Genomic DNA, 16,615 nt, shown 5'->3' with positions numbered 1-16,615 from the left:
TGGAGCAGAGAGGGTCGGGCCAGGGCCTCTGGGGGCTCACCCTGGATGGGGGCTCAGTGCTCTTTCTGCCAATCTCTCTGGGAGAAGCCAGGTTCGTGCCAACAGGGTGCGGTGTGTTTGTGGGACGTGTTTTCCCTCCACCCGAGGCCAGTGCCCCTGACCCCGCTGCCCTGGCACACTGGGGGGCGGCCTGGGCAGTACCGTTTGCTTCCTACCACCTGGAGGCCAAGTCCAGAATGTGGGGGGTGCTTCATCCCTGGGCCTCTCTCCTCAGCCACAGACAGGGGCTCACCCTGAACCCCAGGGCCGTCCCTCCGTGAGCCTGGGTCCTGGTCTTCTCTTCTGATAAGGGCTCCAGGCGGACTGGTGGGGGCCACCCTAGTCCACATGACCTTGCCTAAACTAATCTCCTCTACACGACCCTACACCCAGCAGGGCCTGGGGGTCGGGAACTCAGCCTAAGAATTGGGGGGGGGCACAATTCAACCTGTAACCCCCGCTGAGCGAGTTTTGATTGTTCAGCAATGGCTCCTGGCGCTTCAGCCCATCTACTTAGCTAGATAACAGCGCCTTTTGAATATTTAAAAATGGATTTGCGAGTCTTCAGGTTCCTGCACAAGGCTGGGGAGGAGGAGCTCTCATTGGGAGCAATGTTTGATAACCGACCCTGGATTCTGAAGGGAAGGGGTCGTCATGAGGCTCGCCCCTCCCTGCAGCCTGCAGCTGCCACTCACTGGGACTGAGAGGCCCGATGCTGCAGGGGTAGCTCTCTGTCGAAGGAGACTATTGGAGACAGAATGTCTCAGGCAGCGGTGTGTGGTCACCCATGTCCACACCTCCATGATGTCCAATAACTCTGCCACAAATTCTCCCACGTGTCTCCTTAGGTGTCCAGAACACACGCACCCTTCACACGGGGATCGCAAGCTGAGGTCACAGTGTCGCGAAGACTGCAACCCACCTGAACACAGGTCTGCCCGTTGTCCTAGTCCTGGGAAGTGGCCTCGGCCCCTTGTCATGTCCTGTGCTGACAGCCTGACCTGTGGCAGGCCCCTGGCTACTCCATGCTGATGAAAAGACTCAGGAAGGCCGCTGGTCAGGCCAGAAAGACCAGGATGGAGGCTGGGGGTAGGGGACAGGGGCTTCAGCTGACTTCCTGGAGGGGAACGACAGGAGTCAGAGTGGCCACGTGGCTGGTGACCAGCCCATTGAGTGCTCGGGAACTCTGTGATGCTCAGGCAGGCTTCCCCGATGGGTGGCACTGGTGTGGAGGGTCACACCTTGGTACTGGGGCGAGAAGGCCGGGGGACACAGGGCTTCGCACTGGGCACTCTCCCACCCTCCCTCTCCACCACCTCTCCCCCAAGTGCTTCTAGACGGTATTTTTTGCTGTCACAAAACCCTAAATGCAGGCGTTGCTGTCCTGTGCTTTGAGTGTTCTGGGGAGTTACATGATAGTACTTTTGGGGACACTTTCACATCTTCAGCCAGGGGTCTGCAGTGAGGGTGCCCAGGGACCCCTGCTTTGTAGCTGGCCTGTGAAGCAAGGTGGCCACGGAGGACTCTTCCCTCAGACTGCGCAGCTGGCCTCAGTCCCTTGAGATGCCTCTTCACAGAATTCATTTTAAAAAATTTATTCACACACTTGTTACCATTCATACTCAGGTTCATAAAACCAAAAACGTTTTAATTATGAAACATAAGAAAAGAATGTTTAATTTCAAGGCCAGACTGGCCTCTGATCCGCCTGTGTCGTCCAACAGTATTCAGCAGGTGCCTACTCAGGCACGCTGGTCGGTAGGTGGGGGTCAAGGCCAGTGGGCAGGAGGCAGGGCCCCGCGGGGGACTTGAGAGCACGTTTCTGTCACTCAGTCTCTGAACAGACATTATGGTGTCATTTATTTTGAGCTGCACGGCTTTACCCATCTGTCATGGGCTCCCAATTTATGGTGCTGTGCTCAGATGTGTGGGGGGTGGGGGGACCAGGCTCCTCTCCGAGCTGAGGCGCCCCTCCCTGTCCCGGCCTTGCTGGGCGGCTGGGGGCTGGGGGGGAGGAGCGAATGGAGGAGGGGCAGGTGGGTCTTGAGGGCTGCCAGCAGGAGCCCCAGGGTCAGGGATTCTCCGAGGGCCGGGTGGCTGCTGTCCCTGCACCTGCCTGACCACCAGTGAGGCCATCAGGCTCTGGGTTACCCGGGGGCCTGGGGGCGTGTTCAACGCGGGCCCCACCTTGGCTGTGGCTCTAAGTCAGGATCCTGGTGGACCCCCCCAGCTGCCAGGGCTCCCGTTCTGTTCTTTCTCTCTGACTCGTATTTTCCTGCCAAACCATCCACTTGTTCCTAAGTTGGGGGTGGGTGGGAGGGTGTCCCCAGTAAGACAGGTTGTTCCTGACCCCCCATAACCTTCCCTGGAGAGGAAGTCAAGCTGAATTGAAGTCATCAGGGTGGGCCTTCATCCCATGTGACTGTCCTTATGAAAAGGGGAATTTGGACCCAGACCCACGCAGGGACCAGGCTGTGTGAAGCCACGGGCAGAGGTGGGGGTGAGGGTTCTGCTACCAAATCACCAGTCACCACCAGGAGATGGGGAGGGGCCTGGGTCAGACGATCCCTAGAGCTGTTGCCTGCTGGCCCTTTGTCTTGGACTCCTTGTCTCCAGAGCCGTGGGACAATACCTTCTGTCACCTAAGCCACCCACTCTGCCGTGTTTGCCGGGGCATCCCTACAGGGGTGAAGGAGCGGGTGTGTGTCTTCTGAAAACCTCCCACCCTTCAGGTGACTCCCAGGTCCTGCTGGCACCAAGAGCTGGACCCCTGAGGTGTCCCTGCTGGGCAGCACTATGGTCCATCTCCCCACCATGGAAGACCAGGAGCCTCCCCAGCCAGAGGGGGAAGCCATGGCTCAGGCTGCTCCTAGGTGACCAAGAAAGATGACTTAGCAGGCACGGTCACCACCTCAGTGTCACTTCTGTGTGGCTGAGAGTTCTAACAGACTCACTCCAGGGTTGCGAGGTGGAGTGGTGGGCTCTGCACCCCGGGGGCCAGGTTCCCCAGAACTGCCGGGCCAGGCTTGGGGTGGGGAGCTGCAGAACAGGACTCGGGGTGAAGAGGGAGGTGACTTCCTGTTTTCCTCCTGCCCCTCCTTAGGGTCTGCTGTGGGCTCTCCCTTGCCCGTAGGTCAGGACCACGGAGAGCGTCCCAGCAGCTCCCTCAGGGCAGGCCTGTCCCCTTTGGGCACCTGGAGGCTGGGAGGCTCTCACTCCTCAGGGAGACCCACTGGGGGAGCACCCAGGACAGGCGCGTCACGTCCCAGGAGCCAGCAGTCAAGGCCGGGTCCAGGGTCTGCCGTTTCAGCATCACCATCGTGTGGTCTAAGGCCCGCAGGCTTCCATTTTCCTTCTTCCACCAACTGCACAGCAGGAATGTCACCATCCAGGGACAGAGGCCACCTGTGGTGTTCCCAGGCAGACCTGGGTCCACGTCCATTCCACCGGGGCGCAGTCCTGTGCCCTAGCTGCAGAGCTTCTGCCCAGGAGGAAACGGGAGTGGCCTGGGGACAGGACACGGCAGTGTGTCTGCCCTGGTGGACGTCTCGGGGGCTGCCTGGGGCCAGAAACCCCGGGAAAGTGCTCAGCTCTGGGAGCCTGCCCTGGCCTTCAGGAGTCCACCGCTGAAGACGAGCCTCATCAAAACGCTCCCACAGTGAGCTCCTGCTGTCCCCTGCCACTTCCACCCTCAGAGGGTGCCCACGCCCAGCAGATGGAGAAGGGAGCTGGCCGGACATGAGGGAGTCCAGGGGAGGGCAGGGCTGGTCCCTGGAGCTGTGGGGAAGGGGACAGGATTTGGGGGCCACCAGGGTGCCCGGGCTCCCCCTCAGCACAGCTGGCTGCTCAGTGCTCCAGCTTGAGCTGCACAACTGTCCCTGGCGGCCCCCAGGCCCTGGAGCTTTGGCTCTGCCTGAGCTGCAGGAAGCTGTGCCTGCTCCATGCCAGATGGTGGCTCACAGGCAGCGTCTGCTCTCACCGTCTGGAGGGCAGAGGTGTGAGCGGAGGTGTCGGCAGGGCGCGTTCCCTCGGTGGGAGGAGAGCGCGTCCCGGCTTCTCTCCCAGCTTCTGGCGGTTGGCTGCAGTCCCCAGGATGCCTGGCTGGAGGGACAAGCGGCCTGGCCTCGCCTTGGTCTTCCCCCGGCTTCTCCTGGGTGACAGGCTGTGTTCCGTGAGCCTTTGAGGAAGGAAGTCTGCATCACTCCTCTGTGACCTTGTCCTGGTCAGTGACATCTGTGAGGACCCTATTTCCAAACAGAGGAACATTCAGAGGCGGCAAGGGCGGGCGAGGACGTCAATGGTGGACTTTGGGGGAATGCAGCTCAGTCCCTACCACAGGCCAGATCCCAGGAAGAACTCCAACTGACGTGATGGCTCGCCCTGGTCACCAGGCCCCAGGACTTGAACAAGCAGTGGGAGAGGACAGCAGGCACTTTGCCCCACGCCCCTGTAGGGAGAACCCCCTTCCACTCGGAGAAGCCAGGACTCCCGTGGACAGTCCCCTGGGCCTTCTGGTTGGCAGGCAGGGCTCTCCTGGATGCGTTTTGGCTTTGTCCCCTGAGAGCACCGGGGTTCTGGCCTGGAGGGGGGTCCCCCCTCCCTCATGGCTCCTGGCTTTTCTTCTCTGAACAAGGATGTCACCTGGGGTCCAGATGAAGTTGGTGAACACCCACTGACTCAGCTGGTGACCTCAAACAGGAGGCTGGAAGCCCCGTGCCCAGCCCCTTGGCCTCGACCCTGCCCTTGGGGATAGAGGAGGGACAGCCCCCTCTGGGTCAAGGCCCTTGGGCAGCGGATCTTCCTTGCTGTGCTGTGGAGCAGCCGCCTGAGCGCCTGTGCTTAGACTGACCCGGGAAGGCTGGTCCGGCCCAGGAGGGCCATCCCCAGGGTCTGACGAGGCCCAGGCTTGAGCAATTTACAGCCGTGGAAACTGAGGCACGGTGAGGTTAGGGACTCGCCTGGGTCACTGGCTGTGTGGGCTGGAGCCTGGTCGGAGCCTGGATCCTCTGTCCCAGGAGTGAGGCTGTGAGCCCCACCTTCCCTTGAGCCTCCTGGGCCTTGGTGTCCTTGTCCTCGTGGGCTTGCTGTGTTGACCACGCGAGTCAAGCTGCCCACAAGCCACCTGCTCCAGTCTGCGGTGCTCCCCTTCACTGGGGCTGGGGGCCGCTCCTGGCCTCTCCAAGTGGACCTGCCTCTGAGAAGGCTGGGGTTGGCTTTGGCTTCCTCGCTCCCCCAGCTAGAAGCCCCTTCTGCCCGGCCACCAGCAGGCCACCTGGAGCCACCAGCTGGTCATGGCTTTGCACCTGGGCTCGGCAGGTCACCGGTACAGCCTGGAACTCAGTGCCAACAGCAAGGCTGGGCAGTCGACTGGCTTCAGAAGAGGCCATCCCCTGCCGACGCTGGAAAGGCCACGTGATCTGGTGGCTCTGGGGCTGCAGGTGGGTGCCTGGGAGGAGGAGGAGAGGGTGGTGGCCTTCCCCATCACCTCCCAGTGCCAGCTGCCCCGGCCTGGGACCCGCCCTGACTGCTTTCTCCTTCTGGCCTCCTTCTCCTCATGACCAAAGCTCGTCTAGAACATTCCATGCTATACCTGCTGCCCCCAAGCCCACCCCTCTCCAGCTGTGTGGTCAGCTAGAGCCGAGGGCTCCCCGTGGGCCCATGAGGGCCACTCCTCTCTCACCACCCCCTTCCCGAAGTGTGCCTTCAGGGGGCTCAGCACCTCACTCCAGGCAGGTGACAGACTGTGGAAAGAGGAGAGTCGCCAGCGCTCCTGCTGGGGCCTGTGCTTGGCCCTCTCTGGGGGGTGGTTGTCTAACAAATCCTCACAAGAGGGTGTGTCCTGCACCCGGGAGCCACAAGGCTCCGTGATGCTGTGGTCCTAACAGATGTGCTGTGACTCCCCAAGTGGACTTCTTGGGGTGCCTTTGGTCACCTGCACTGGCTGTACTTCAAGTGTTCACAACCATGTGTGGCTGGTGCCGCCATGTTGGACAGTGGCCACCTAGGTGGTTCCACACCACAGGAAGTTCCACTGGGCAGCCCAGCCCTGGATGGCCCAACGGTGCCACTGACTTAGCTGCAGAATTCTGTGAGTGTGCATGGGGTAGCCCTCCTGGGTAGCCATCCAGGGAGTCCACGGTCATCTCCAGCTACCCAAGGGCATCCCCAGGTGGAAGATCCAGCACCATCAGAGCTGGCCCATGCTGTGTGACCCGGAGGCAGGCCGGGAAGGACTCTCCTGGGGACACCTGGGTGTCAGCACCAAGCTACTGGGCCATCTCTGACTCTCACCATGGAGAACGAGAGCAAGGCTTTGGAAAAGTCCTGACTCCTGACAAAGAGGTCAGACTCCTGATGGAAGGCCAGGGGAGCCTGGAGGGGAGTCCCCTATGTCCCTTGGTGATCAAGGGTCTTTCTTGCCAACTCTTGGTGGACTTGAAGGGGTGTCTTCTGGTCCCACAGCCCTCCTGGGAGAAATACAGCCCAGGTGTTGGGGAGCAGAGGCCCCTGTGTGGGGTAAGCCTCTCTCTTCCCTCTCCACCAGAAGAGAGCTCCGGAAGTCCAATAATAGAGAGCTTATCAAGCTCTTGAGGTCGGGCTGGGTGAGGGTCTGCCTGGAGCACAGGCTGCTGCTAAGCTGGACGTGAGGTCAGGAGATGCCACAGATGGAGCTGAGACCTCACATGCTCAGCCAAGAGGCGGTGGGGCAGGAGGCACAGTGGGTGGCCCCATCAGCGCTTACAAACACTGTCCAGGGCTTTCCTCTCGGGGTGCAAACCACCCAGGGGGTCCATGCGGGGGCCCCTCTCAGCAGCCTCTCTGTGTGAACAGGCCTTCCTCGACCCCTGAGGCTGTGGGTCCCCAGAGCACACGCACACACCCACACGTACACACACAGATGCACACGCCCATATGCACACACACAGAGGGGTGGAATCCCAACTCACAGAGGTGGAAAGGCTCCGATTCCTTCTTCCGGTCCCCACAGCACACGGCTGGCGTCCCACTTTGATTTGGCAATCATCTTTTCTCCTTTCAATAGCTGTCAACTGCCAGCTGGTCCTTTGAAAATAATACTGAAAAAAAAAATGAAAAAAAAAGCACATGAGACTTTTCAGAAAGTTTTCCCTGGACAGCCCAAGCCGATCAGTGGCCCATGAGGGGCCACTCCTCTCTCACCACGCCCTGCCCAAAGTGCACCTTCAGGGCTCATCACCTTACTCCAGGCAGGTGACAGAAGGTGGAGGTTGGACTGTGGTAAAAGGAGAGTCCTACGCGCTCCTGCTGGGGCCTGTGCTTGGCCGGCTGGGGGGAGGGGGGTCCTCTAACACCCTCCTCCTCACCTGCTGCCCCACCTGCCCTGCAGCTGCCCCCCTGAGCCGCCTCCTCCCTGTCTGCACCCCCTGGCACCCTCCGCTCCACCCTAACTTCCTGGATTCCTTTCCCGGGTCCAGTCCACTCCGGACACAGCCCACAGCTGAGAAGCCCCAGTCCTCCCAGTCCTTCCGGGTGAAGTCCAGGAAGGAGCTGGCCTGGTCCCAGAAAAACAACTGCACACCTCACACCTCACACAGCGGCTTACCCGATTCTGACTGAGATGTTAATGGGATCACGGGGTTTATTTAAATTGTAAATGACAAATAATTGACCGCATTGACTTCGCTGCTCTTCCTGGAGGCCTCCCTGCCGACTATTTTGGGGTCCCCAGGCCTCAGAGGTTAATTATCCAGGATGCTCCTCCTCAATATGCAAGCCCCAACCTCAGTGCCTGGTCAGTGCTGAGTGTCCTTCATAAACACCGCCGCCCATTCAGGTTTCTCAATCAATGTCACTTAGAAGACCAGGGACTGCGGCATGAGGAACGCTTAGCTCACAAAGTCAGTGTGTGGGGAGCCCGTGTTGGAGGAGGGCTGGAGGGAAGCCGGGACGCCCCGACCCTGCAGGGGGCCCCCAGACCCTGCCTCAGGCTCCTCTGTGACCCCCTTTCCGAAGTTCAGCTGCCTCCCCTCCGGGCCTCCTGCTGGTTTTAGGGGAGGAGAAAGAGATCATTTAGAAACAGCACAGTTCTGACCCACACCAAAAATACCCACATCAGAGCCTTACCCGTGACTCGGCTGGTGTGAAAGACGGCCTCCTTGTCACGGCTCAGTCACATGAGCTCAGAGACCAAAATAGAATGTTTGGCAACTAGTCAAGTATCATCCGCCGCTGCACAGGGAAGGAGGGAGCGCCAGGTGCCCGGGTGCAGGGGTGGGGGCTGCGGGCTGCCTGCCACATGCCCTGCGCTGGCCCCGGGGCCTGGGGCAAGGCAAGCCCTGCTTTTGTCAGGACAACGGAGACCGAGGGTGGGTGCCCTCCACGGACCCGCAGAGGAGGCTCACGGTGGGGGATGGCCCACTGCCTCGGAACATCTCGGGCCGGCATCTTCTACTCCCGTGAAAGTGTCGAGAATCCAGGTCCCACGGAGACAGGGAGCCACCTCAGCTCCTGAGAGCCAGGCCTCTCCTTGTCAACCGTGCACAGCCGTCGTCAGTCCATCAGCCGAGAGGGTTGAAGACCCAAAGCACAATAAGGTGGTCCTGCTTTCCAGAGGGCAGCTCAGCAGCAGGGTGACCACTTCCCCCAGTCCAGCTGCCTTGGCTCCCCTGCCCTGGCACCCAGTCTTGCCTCTGGACACCGTGTGGCCTGTGCAGGGGCCCTGCACCCCAGGGCTCCCTCTTTCCCCTCCGGCACCTCCTGGCTTTCCCCACGGGGCCCTCCGCATCCACCCCACATGCAAGCGGCCCCCTTTCTTCTTCCTCCGGCTCCCGCTGCCTCCTCACATGGTGCAAGGACGAGGGTCTCTCGGGCCTCTTTTATCAGGGTGCTGAGCCCTCCTGTGAGACTCGTGAGCCACCCCCGAAGCCCCACCTGCTTCACCCCTGCGTGGGGTCAGGGCTGCACATGCTGAGGGGCCGTAGCGGCCCTCACACCGCGCCCACTGCTGTTCTCCTGGTCTGCTCTTCCCGTATCGTCACCTGTGAAACCTGCCTGCTGGGGTTGGATGGGGTGGCCCCCCCGGGTGGATGTGGAACTGGTGGGGGGTCCTCAGGTCGCTGTGGTGTGCCCAACCCTTGCGAGACCAGGTTACTGGTAGAAGCCTGTGCCTGGCCCTACCCAGCCTCCCAGGCCTCCCATTTCCAGATGTGATGGCTCCGCCATTGCCATTGCCGAGAGGTGGCACAGCCAAGAAGGCCCTCCCAGAGCTGGGCCCACGCAGGAACCCCATTTGAACCTCCCAAACTGTGAGCTGAACAATCTCCTTTTATCAGCAGCCCGCCTCAAGTATTTAGTTATAGCAACAAACGCTGATGATACGCTGCCCAACGTCTAGACCCAGTGACGGTCTTTAGCGGTGCTACCGACGGGAGCTCCCTGGTGAGACGTCCAGCCACCGTCTCCACACCCCAAGCACAGAGGCTGAAAGGGGCTCCCGGGTACAGATCACTGCTGCAGCTGTTCACTCACAGACCACGTACGCCCTTGGGAGGGTTCTCATCCCTCAGTGGGTTCTCATTCCCCTCCCGCAGGCCTGGGCACAGGGTCTGCGTAGCTGGGCTCAGCCATGACCCAGGAACCCAGGTCCACTGGCCCAGCCTGAGATGAGCAGAGGGTGAGCCTCCCAGGCCCTGCTCCTGGCCTTGTGATTGGTACCTGCTGACGCAAGGGTCCGCCCCTTTCCCACTCTCTCCTGCAGTGCGTGAGGGTCCTGCCGCTCCACATCCTTGCTGGCCCTGGAGCGGCGGTGTCTTGGATCTGGTCGCCCTGATGGGGCTGTGCTGGCATCGCATCGGCACTTCCCTGGTGCCCTGCATGTCTGGCGAGGCGTTGTGAGGTTTTCGTGTTCTCTCCTCATTTTCTTACTGCTGAATTAGAGTCCTGGGCACGACGTGGGTAACGGTCTTTTATCAGATGCATTTTTTTGCAAACATTTTCTCCCGGTCTATAGATGGTTTTCTCGTTTTTTGACATGTTTTTAATCTTGCACAGGTTTTTAATCTTGATGAAGTCAGCTTATCGGTTCTCTCTTCCATGGATCGTACCTTCGATATTGCTGTTTAAAAAGTTACCACCAGACCCAAGTCACCTGGGTCTCCTCCTGTTATCTGCGGGGAATTCTGTAGTTTTACATTGCACACCTCGACCCCTGATCCATTTGGGGTTGATTTCTGTGGGGGGAAGGTCTGTGTTCACATCCAGCTGTGCCAGCACCATTTTGAAAAGACAATCTTTGCTCCTATTTCAACTCTACCCTTTTGTCAAAGATGAGCTAACTGTATCTATGGGGGGTCCACTGTGGACTCTCTATTCTGTTCCATTTCTCATTTGTCTTTTGTTTTTCCAATCCCACACCGTCTTGTAGCTTTATGGTCAACCTTGGAGCTAGGTATGGACAGTCCTCAGACTGTGTCCCTTTTGCCTCTCCAGCTAAACTCTAGGATCAGTGTGTTGATGACTACAAAATAACTTGCTGAGTGTGCCATCACATTTCCATGACTGTGACAAAAATATGGGAGAAAACCAACTTAAAGGAGAAAGGTTTGTTGGCTCACAGCTCCAGAGGTCTCAGCCCACACTTGGCTCCATGCTGCGGGCCTTTGGGGAAGTGGCACTTCATGGTGGGGAGTGTGCAGCAGAAGAGATGAGCTCACCTCCCGGCAGCTAGGAAACAGAGAGGAAAAGAAAGAGATTAAGGGAGTGTCCAGGGACAAAGTGTGGTTCCCAAGGGCACAGTCCCCAGGACTCTCTCCCCTCCACTGAGCCCCACCTCCTGTAGCTTCCGTCACCTCCCTGTATCCCATCAGGTTATGGGTCCATCAATGGGTCGATTCATTGATGATGTTAGAACCCTCACGATGTCATCATTCCCCAAAGCCCCTCTTCTGAACTCTGCTGCACTGGGGACCAAGCCTTTGGGAGTCATTAGAGATTCAAGCCACAACACTGAGATTTGAATTGTGATTGTTCAAATCCGTAGATCAAGTTGGGAAGAACTGATGTCTTGGCCACATCGAATCTTCCTATCCATGAACATGGGATGTCCACTGATTTAGTTCTCAGGAGATGTCCTTCTCTAGAGTCACATAGCGTTCCTCATACGGCTCATGTAAAAATGGGCTTAGCTTTATCACAAAATATTTCCCTTTGCGAGTGCTCATATACATGGTAATGTGTTTTTAATTTTAAAATCCATTTGTTCTTTGCTGGAATATAGAAAACCAATTGGTTTTTGCAAATTAACTTTGTGTTGTGCAATGTCTCTATATAATCAGGTATTCACTCCAGGAACTTTTGTCAATTCTTTGGGGTTTTCTACATAAATGATCATATCTTCTGTACACAAGGACAGTTTTATTTCTCCCTTTCCAAACTGTGTACCTTTAATCCCTTTCTTGTTTCCTTGCAGTGTGTAGGCCTCCCATGTGATGTTACAGAAGATTTGAGAAGGGGAATCCCCCCCCCTCTTGTGTCTGATCTCAAAACCATTCTAGAGTCAAGGCTTCCTGCAGAATGCTGGTTCTTGGAGTCTCAGCAGAGCAGAGGCGAAGAACTGGCTACTGCTGCTTAGTAGGTGAGGTGAGGCACGGCTTGGCTCACCAGTAGCCAGGCTCATGGACAGGGCATGCTGGGCAGCACGGTTAATTAGCTATCCACTTTGCCATAGCCAACTGGAAGCTTAGAAGTGTGAACTGTGTGGACTCAGGGGGAAAACCCAGCTCTTGCTCATGGGAGGGCTAAGCAGGGAGAAGGCGGGCAGGATTGACAAGCTCTTGAGAGGTTGGTGTGACTTCCCGTCCCTGGTTGAATCCGGGAGCTCAGCCCCAAAAGAGATGCTGGCCCCTCTGAGGTGAATGTAGGAATGGTCAATGGGAGGGAGGGGACCCTGGTGGCTCAGGGCACCTTCTCGAGAAGAGATGTGGAGGGGAAGATGTCCAGTCACAGCACCCTCGAGGGCAGCCAGAGGGCAGAACCCAGTAGCTGGGATGCTGAAAGGGTGGACACATGGGGCAGTCCTCAGGCCTGTTCCTTGTGTCCACTCACTGCTCCTCTGGGGAACCCTGGACATGTGCTTGAGATGGGGGGTTCTGTAAATGTGGGGGGCGAGGGACAAGGTGTAAACAGAGCCAACAATTGGAAGGAATAAAATGAGATTCTTTTTTTGAGGTGCAAAAATCAGTGCCCGGCAAGGACCTGACCAGCCCTCCTCAACATTGTCAAGGTCACAAGAGACAAGGAAACTCTGAGAAACTGTCCCAGCCTCAAGAATCCTAAGGAGGTCTGAGAGCCGAAGGTCACGTGGGACCTGGGAGGATCAGGTGAGGCCTGAGGAGGTCCCGGTTCAGCCTGGGCCTCAGTGGATGGTATCCCATCTGAAGGGCCCCTTCTGTATCGCAGATCAGCAGCCGACTCCTGATGCTAACGGCAGGGGACACAGGCTGTGAGGTGCAAGGGAACCGCTGGTCACTGTGCAGATTTTCTGTAAGTTCATGACTGCTCCGAAATAAAGCGTTTCTTACAAATCTCCCTCCGTTTATCTAGAGTGTTCAAATTCATAGACGCAGACGTAGGGCAGTGGCTGCCAGGGGCTGGGGAAGGGGCACCGGGAGCTCGTGTCTGATGGGGACGGAGGAGTGCTGTGGGTGGAGTGTGGGGACGGGGCGCAGCAGCTGGGCCTGCTGGATGCCGCTGAGCTGTGCAGGCAGCCTTGGCCGAGGTGGCCTGCTGCACTCGTGTGTGTGTGTGTGTGTGTGTGTGTGTGTGTGTGTGTGTGTGTGTGTGCCGTGATTGATGGTTTTTAATTCCCTCCTTCCTCCCGCTGTTGCAGCCCCACCCTGTGTTATGGGCTATTCTGGAAACCCGCTGGCTGGCATCTGTCCTCCAAGCCCTGGGGTCCTTGGGGTGCTCAGCTCAGGAACGAGCATCTACACCCAGTGCTGTCTTGTGCTGGGAAGGCACGTGCCGGCCAGGCGTCTGCACCCCTGTCTGCAGGTCAGCACCCCGTGGACCCAGCCTGGTGCTGCACTGCTGCTGGCCACAGCTTCACAGCCTCCCAGTGTCCTGCGGAGCATCCAATAGGAAGGTATGTGGCCGCCTGTGGTTGATGGTGGCTTCTTCAGGACCTTCATGGGGGGACTCTGCTGGGGGACTCTGCTCTGGGCCTCTCCATCCCTGCCACAGAGTGCGGAGACCGTTTTCCTCACAGTTTCCCTTTCCTGCTTTCACGGTGTCTTTCCCACCCAACGTCCCCTCCCCTCTGGTGACAGCCGTTCACTGCTGGTGGCAGGCTTCCTCCGGGCGTGATAAGTCGTCCTCATTGTCTTTCCAACAGCCCCACAGCCAATAAAAACCAGCCAAACAGTGAAAGGACACTCAGACTGGTCCCCAGAGGGCCATGCAGACCTGAGATGTTGCTGGTGGTGATCAGGGGTTCTGTGCCTTTAAACAAACAGCCCAGTGACAAGGAGCCTTCAGTGAGCAGGGGCAGCACCTGGGGGCAGGCGGGGCTGGGGCTGGGTGCACTGGGAGGGGTGGGAGCTGCCTTGGGGGTGGCCTAGGACACAGGGCTCACCCAGCCACTGAGGGGCAAGGACTGCTCTTTCTGTCCCTGACTGTGTACCTGTGGTGACTGGGCGTGGCACCCCTAAGTTCCCAGGGAATGTTCACAAAACCCACGTCCAGGTCTTGGTCTCCTCTGCTCTGGGGCAGGTGCTTGGGGCGGGGGGCGGGACTGCCAGGATCTGTGGCTTGAAAGGCAGGGTCACCAAGGGCAGCCAGGTGAGGTCACAGGGCAGCGACCTGGGGCGGTCAAGCTCATCTCCCTTCTCAGGTGCCTGGCTGTCATCTGCTCCCCATCTTGTCCCCCTCAGCAAGGGACAACAAGCCCTCTCCTGTCTCACCAGACGTGGGAGGGGAAGGAGAAAGTGCAAGCTCTGCCCGATCCCTGTGCCCATCCAACTCCTCTCCCCTCCCAGTCCTCCCTGGGCCTGGATACAGAGGAGGACCTGGCAGGGCAGCACACCCAGGTCCCTCCTGGCCCTGCAGCCCACACCTGTCCACGCTGGGGTCCAGGATGAGCCCTGCCGGGGTGGGGCCAGCAGAGGCTGCAGCAGTCCGCCAGCCGGGCCTTCCCGGGGTGAGCGGCAGAGAGGGCTGCCGGGGGCAGGCTTGGGGTGGGACCTGAGGTCCTCAGAGCGTCCAGAGAGGGCAGGGTGGGGGAAAGGGCTGGGGTGGGCGTGGGGGGAAGAGGAGGGGAGCTCCAGCGGGCTGTAGGGGTTGACGGCAGGCCATCTCGGGGCACGAGGACACCCAGAGAGCTGGTGGAACACTGCTTCCAGGAGCCTCAGTGAGGGCGTGTCCCCAGGAGGGTGGCCCAGAAGTTGTGCCCTGAGCAGGGCCTGGGTCTCGCCCTGCCATCGCTGGGGTCGGGATAGAAGGGAATGGCAGAGTTGGGGCCCTCGTTCTCTCCTGGCCCTGGACATCAGGAGCTGCAGAAGTGTCGTCCCCCTGGGCACGGCCCATCCGAGGTGGCTCAGTGGAGCCACTGCCCAGTCTCTGGCACTAAGGACTGCCTCGTCACCCAGGGCTGCGGGCTGCACAAGTCCATCTCCCTGGGGGGGCGCTGAGCCCTGGCTTCCTTCCCCCTCATAGGACTCAGAGGGACACGCAAGCTCCAAACAGAACCCCGAATAGAGACGGTGGACAGAGGCTGCTGGGCTGCTTCTAGGGCAGGCAGGGCCACAAGTCCTCATCTTTGTGGCCCTGCCTCTGGCCTGTGCAGGACCCTGGGCCAGCTGCGTCCTGCTTGAGGCCACAGCAGTGGCCCATCGATCCCATCTGTCCCAGGAGTCAGAAAAGGACCTGGGACTTTAAAAATCCCCAGCAGTTGACACAAAAGGCCCTTTCAGGGCATTTCAGCTAACGAGGGACCTGAAGTCCAGGTCCTGAGTGGCCGATCTCTGTCCACACTGCCCTGAGAGAAAACAGACATCAAAGTCAGCCAGGCCCACGCTGCAGGTCTCCCTGGGGGCAATTGCTGAGATTTCCCCCTTCACCACACAAGCTGAGTGTCTGGATGTCAGCCGCCCTGGGCACCCACCTCCATGTAGAGCAGATGTGCAGACTGGTAGCCCAAACAAGGTCAGGTCAGCCACCTCTGACACCGTAAGTGCTGCCTCCAGTCAGGCTGCTTTCTTCTGCGGGATCTTTGGGGCCTCCTTTGACGTGGCTGCGGGCACAGGGCTTCCATCCCGCAGAGACGAGCCAGCATCCAGAACACAGCTCTTGGAGTCAGTGATGGATGGGGTCATTTCTGGAGCACCCCAGCTGGCCCAGCTTGGCCTGGACACGGACCCTTCTGCCTCCCCATCAAGGGCATTGGTGGAGGCTGTGGGATCCACTCAGGTATCCAGTCATTGGAGCTCACGGGGCGTGGTGATGCGGTTCACACTACCAGCCCCTGTTGTGCACACGGTGGGCGTGGAAGGAGGTGAGCACAGTCCTGCCCCGCTCCACGTCTGTGCGCAGAAGACCGGAGGCCATTAAAGCACACCAGAGACGAGCCGGCTGTTAATAGAGAGGCTACTCAGTGCTCCGCACTGTCACAGGCAAGTGGTCTGAGGTTTGGACACTTGGCTCCACTCACTTTGTAGGTGGGGTTTGAAGACCCCAGAAGTGGGTCGGGACATGGCCTCTGCCCTCACTCTCCCATCAGAGGTGGCTGTCGCTGGGCTGTCTCCACCATCAGCCAAGGGAAGCCCCGGCAGGGATGAGGGCGGGCCCAGGTGGCTCTCGGGGATGAGCAGAGGCTCCTGGCACTGCCAGCACAGGGCACACGCTGGCCAAGGGTGGGTAGGGTTTGGACAAGAGGAGAGGGCCACTGGATAGGAGGCGAGAGCCGAGAGTGGAGCCGGGGTGGTGCTGGCCGCCGTCAGAACCACAGGCTTGGAGTCCCCGCTGCGTGCAGAGAGCAGCCCAGGAGACCAGGGAGCCCTGGCTCACACCGCGCAGTGGACGCCCCCACTGGCCACACCTACTGGACCACGTCAGGACTCTGCAGAGCCGGAGGACACAGAGCCCTGGCCCCGGTAGGGACCCACAGCTCAGGTCCCAATTCCCGCTGCTCTGCCCCCAGACTAGAAGGGTGCTCTCCAGGGAGTTTCCCACGGGTGGAGACCCTGCCCAGGGCCTTGGCCACAGCAGCCAGCTCCTTCCTGCCTTTCAGCCTCCTGCCAATCCAAGCCCAGTCCCCGGGTTGCCGTCTGCCACAGCCGGCCTGCTCCCCACTGCAGGCTGCTGGGTGCCGGGCTGTTAGTGCTTTACGTTAGTTTAGTGCAGTTGGAGTCCAAGTGAAAGGAAGCTGGCAAAGCTGAAGCCCCAACTCTGCTTTGGAAAAAAGAGGCAAAACAATTAAGTTGTACATAAACGTATCAAAAAAGTGCAAATAAAGAACTTCACAATGATAAACAGTTATTAGATCTGTGGTTAGGAATGACCTTCAATATTGCTACAAATGATGATCTGTTAGAACACATAAAAT

At 59.0% G+C, this 16,615-nt stretch overlaps 2 long non-coding RNA genes across 6 annotated transcripts; one reads left to right on the top strand and one right to left on the bottom strand.

The window, feature by feature from the left end:
* Positions 1–1,661: 1,661 nt before the first annotated feature.
* Positions 1,662–8,292, bottom strand: LOC144372378 (uncharacterized). Of its 5 annotated transcripts, none has more exons than XR_013432409.1 (4): positions 8,143–8,292; positions 7,468–8,059; positions 6,987–7,115; positions 1,662–4,283 (listed from the first exon to the last, which is right to left on the bottom strand). It is a non-coding gene; the product is annotated as an uncharacterized LOC144372378 (long non-coding RNA). The 5 variants fall into 5 exon arrangements; XR_013432412.1 differs by having other exon boundaries at positions 7,622–8,059; XR_013432413.1 differs by lacking the exon at positions 7,468–8,059 and having other exon boundaries at positions 8,143–8,265.
* A 5,343-nt stretch (positions 8,293–13,635) lies between these two features.
* On the top strand, positions 13,636–16,542 carry LOC144372379 (uncharacterized). The gene is made up of 2 exons (XR_013432414.1): positions 13,636–14,212; positions 14,728–16,542. It is a non-coding gene; the product is annotated as an uncharacterized LOC144372379 (long non-coding RNA).
* Positions 16,543–16,615: the final 73 nt, after the last annotated feature.

Source organism: Ictidomys tridecemlineatus (assembly GCF_052094955.1).
Source record: "Ictidomys tridecemlineatus isolate mIctTri1 chromosome 12 unlocalized genomic scaffold, mIctTri1.hap1 SUPER_12_unloc_8, whole genome shotgun sequence".
NCBI lineage: Eukaryota > Metazoa > Chordata > Mammalia > Rodentia > Sciuridae > Ictidomys > Ictidomys tridecemlineatus.
Note: the sequence above shows the minus strand (reverse complement) of the source record. Positions and strands in the feature narration are given on the sequence as shown.